Source organism: Prosopis cineraria, unplaced genomic scaffold, assembly GCF_029017545.1.
Source record: "Prosopis cineraria cultivar Desert tree isolate PC_DT_omini unplaced genomic scaffold, ASM2901754v1 PC9, whole genome shotgun sequence".
Lineage (NCBI taxonomy): Eukaryota > Viridiplantae > Streptophyta > Magnoliopsida > Fabales > Fabaceae > Prosopis > Prosopis cineraria.
The window spans coordinates 12,432,308-12,436,354 of record NW_026555340.1 but is presented as its reverse complement, the minus strand read 5'-3'; the positions used below and the strand labels follow the sequence as shown (position 1 = coordinate 12,436,354).

The 4,047-nt window shown below is 27.5% G+C and overlaps 1 long non-coding RNA gene across 1 annotated transcript; it reads right to left on the bottom strand.

The window, feature by feature from the left end:
- Positions 1-1,059: 1,059 nt before the first annotated feature.
- LOC129321045 (uncharacterized) lies at positions 1,060-1,914 on the bottom strand. Its single transcript, XR_008595888.1, has 2 exons — positions 1,824-1,914; positions 1,060-1,247 (listed from the first exon to the last, which is right to left on the bottom strand). It is a non-coding gene; the product is annotated as an uncharacterized LOC129321045 (long non-coding RNA).
- Between the last annotated feature and the right edge of the window lie 2,133 nt (positions 1,915-4,047).

Below are 4,047 nucleotides of genomic sequence, written 5' to 3'. Positions count from 1 at the left end.
GAGGAAAAAAAGTTTTCCTAAACAATCCAACACCTAGCTATCCCTAAGAGCTGATGGACTATTCAAGATTGCACAAAGGTTCAATAACAATACTTATAAGGTGGAATTGCCTGGCACTTACGGAGTGTTTGCCACCTTGAACATTGCTGATCTATCGGCATATGTTAATGATGATGCTATGTTTGACTCGATAGGGAGTTCTGTCTAACCCAAGAAGGATGAAACAAAATAAGATCACCATTTCAGTAGCTATTGTTTTAGTAGCCATGATAGAGCACTGCCAACACCTCCGTTACATTTGTCTGTTGCAAGAATAACATTTTCATTTCCAATAAAAGTCGACTAATAACTTTTATTACCCCTGTAACTCACGTTCTGTAATGTTAAGTTTGCCCATTTACTCCTTTGTATTCAGAGTCCTAGCGATATAAATGAGTCCACCTTCTTTCATTGTAACACACAATAAAATTTGAGAATAACATCATTTTGCTTCAAAAAAGTTCTTATTTTCTGTTTCTGTGCCAGAAGTGTTCAAGTCAAGATAAGTCAAATACTTAAATTTGAAACAAAATCTCAATAAAATTGAATTTTGAAACACTTGGAGATTCATAGCTATTCTGGTATAGGATGGCTATTTGGGAATAAGGAACCACAATCAGATTTCAAGGCAAGTAACCAATTACCCTTAATTACCATTTTAATCTTTATTGATTTTTCCTGTAAAGCAATTTTTTTATTTTATAATCATTAAAACTAGTGTTCAACATTATTTACAAACATATTCTAATCTAAACAAAATGCATAACAATAAAGGAAGGGTCTTAGAGAGAGGATTGGTGAAGTATATACATTCCGTCCGATTCAAATTCTGAAACACTTCCACCTATATTTAACATACACTAAAAGTAACTATGTCCTCACTTTCATGGAAAAAAAAAAAAAAAGAGATGCTTTTCCATTTTTCCCATTAACCCTTTATCATAAAAAGTGAAAAGCAGTGTAAGTGAGATTATATTTCTCATGTCTACAATAATTAATATAAAGGTAGATTTGAAAAAATAATTCAAAAAGTACCAAGTGTTCTGCATTTTTCACTCAAACTTAGGAACAAATGACGTATAATTTAGATAGGAGATAGTATTTACGAAGTCTCATGTAAAATTAGAATTAGAGTTTAAGGTGGCCTCTTGTAAAAAAGACGCCGTGGCTAGTGATCATGTCACCAAATTCAACTCCAACGTCCATGCCTGCAGAAATCACAAACAAGAGAGAATCAACAAACTTAGCCCAAAAACAGTTTTTTTTTTTTTAATAAACTGAAAGTATATAATGCAGAAAAGTTATTAGAAGTAGAAGCACTATGTCAGAAAGATATAACTCTCTCCCTTAACAAACAGAACATGCAAGCATTGAATTATCTGAGAATCTGGAGATCAGCTGCATGCATATATACATACCTATATGTGTGTGTTTTGTTTTGAAACAACCCACAACACAAAGCAGAGCACCAAGAAAACCAGACAGAAAATAAAACTAATTAAAGCTTACCATCTAGATAAGCTAAATCATCCCATTCTATGCAAGAGGAAATATGAGAAAGGAAAGAAATTCTCGTTTCTGTAAACATAAAAGCTTTTCAATCATTGTAAAGTATGGATCTTAGTTGGGAGATGCTTCGCCATTCTTCACACAGTTCCTTTCTCTGAAAATTTTTTAATTTCCTCTCTTCATCTTGCCCATTCAATCCCTTCGTTCCACTGCTTCATGGCTAAAACATATATAGAGAACCAATTAAATCTCTAGAAATTAAGATGAAGACAAACCGAGCAACAGTTGTGAGTTGATTATTCTGATCAGCGCGTACTCTTGCTCTTCCATGCTAAGCTCGGAATGCTTTCAGCAACGACGAAAGCCATTATTATATAAGCGTCAAGCAACCGTGCCACGCGGGAGAGGGTGTGTCCACTGAGAATGACAAATAAGGGCTTTGCAAGAGTATTAATATCAAATTAAATTTTTTAAATTTCAATACTCCTTCTATTATATTTTAGTACTAAAATTTTTAATTTAATATTAATATTTTATAAGATCCTTATTTGTCATTCGTCCCTTTCAACATTCATTCTCCATTTCCCTTGTTTTCTCTAAATCATTGTGAGATCAAAATTTTAATGGTTTTGATTTAATATTTGTTAAAATTATTATTAAAAAATACATAAAAGTTATAAATAATTTTGAATAATTAAAATTACGTGATGGTAAAAAAAGAAACTATTAAAATTTGATTTAATCAATTGAAAACTGTACTATTTTATTTATATATTTTATGTAAAATTATAATAATAATTTAATCAAATATTAAATATGAACCATTGAAAAACTTTGATCAAAGGGTAAGGAAAAATGAGACACCCCTCTCAAGCATCGAGGTGCTCATTATATCCTTAATAAAATCTGAATAGTTTAAATTTAAAATTTTTTATGATTATTTTATGTTTATTAAAATAAATTTATAAAAATATCTTTTTTCTTTGGCCAAGAGCTGCTATATAAATAATTTATAAAAATATCAAACTTTTAATAATAAATTTACTTGATCATATTTTTTAATCTTTCCGTTCAAAAATAGAAGGCATTTTTTTGAGAAGTTAGATATTTAAAAATATAAAATATGTTTATTTTTTTGAGAGATATAATCATTACCTTTTTTTCAAAATGCTCCTATTGATAATAAATTTATATTATTATAGAATATTTAATAGGGATAAATATGAAAAGATAGAGTTAATTAAAAGGTAGATAACTACTTTATTGAGAGGTGAGATTCGATTAAAAATACTTTATATTTTTTAATGAAGAGAATACAGTTTAGATTTAAAAGTTTTAAGTTTTAATTTTTTAAAAATATTTCTTGAAAATTGTCAGTTATGATATTATCTTATTTTTAATGTATATTTATCAATATAAAAAATTTAATATTAAAATTAGATTGTCTTGAGCATGTATATGAATAATCAATGTATAAAAATTACAAAAAATTTTATTCTTGAATTGGACTGCTCGAATTAAATTTCTACTCTTCATATTAGCCATGGACAAACATTTCAAAAATTTTCATAATTTTTTATAAATTTGTATTTTAATAAATATAAAATAAAATAGAAAGTAATAAAAATTTTAAATCTGAAGTATTTGTTTATTTTTCTGTTCTTTTTTTTTAACGATATATCCCACATTTGACCCTTTTTCCTTTCAATTATATATTTTTTCAACTGCTTTAATCTAAACATTGTTTTCATTTTATTTTATTGATGAGCCACATACAATTTTGTTAAGTGTTCTTTTTTTAAAAAAAATTAGTGTAGCAGACATTAATTTGAGATTATAAATGAGATTGAGCTCTTGACTTCTCATTTATTAAAAGCTTTCATGTCATAAGACTATTGGCTATTGACTTTTAGTAAGTATTCTAACTCCAGGGTGTTGAGGAAAAAATATTTGGCTATTTTAAGAAAAAATTAATTACAAAATTTAAAAAAAGAAAATAGGAAATAAAAGTGAACATAAGAAAAAATTGATGGAATAAATTACAATGAAATAAAATTAAGAGATGAGAATGAGTTGAAGAAAATTTATATCATAGAAAAACAGAAACTCGTGAATCGTAATTTTTTCGTTCTAATTTTTATTTTATTTTAGTATCTTTTATGTATCCGACGGTTTTTCTTTTAGGTAAGTGGGGGAAAAAAGGGACAGATTTTCAACGACGAAAAAGATATTTGATAATTGATAGAGTCCCTTTACCACCAAACACACCGCAAATGACACACACACACACACTTTCAAATCTTCAATGCACAACAAAGGTAGTAAATTAAAGATAAAATGTGAAGCAGAACAATAGAAGATATGTTGATAAATATTTAATTTATAATTTATAAAATTATAAAATTAAATATTATATTGGTAAGTAATTTATGAATATCTTTATAAGTATTCATTGGGTCTAGAGATATTTTATTCTTGATAAATGCTTCAAACCCAACT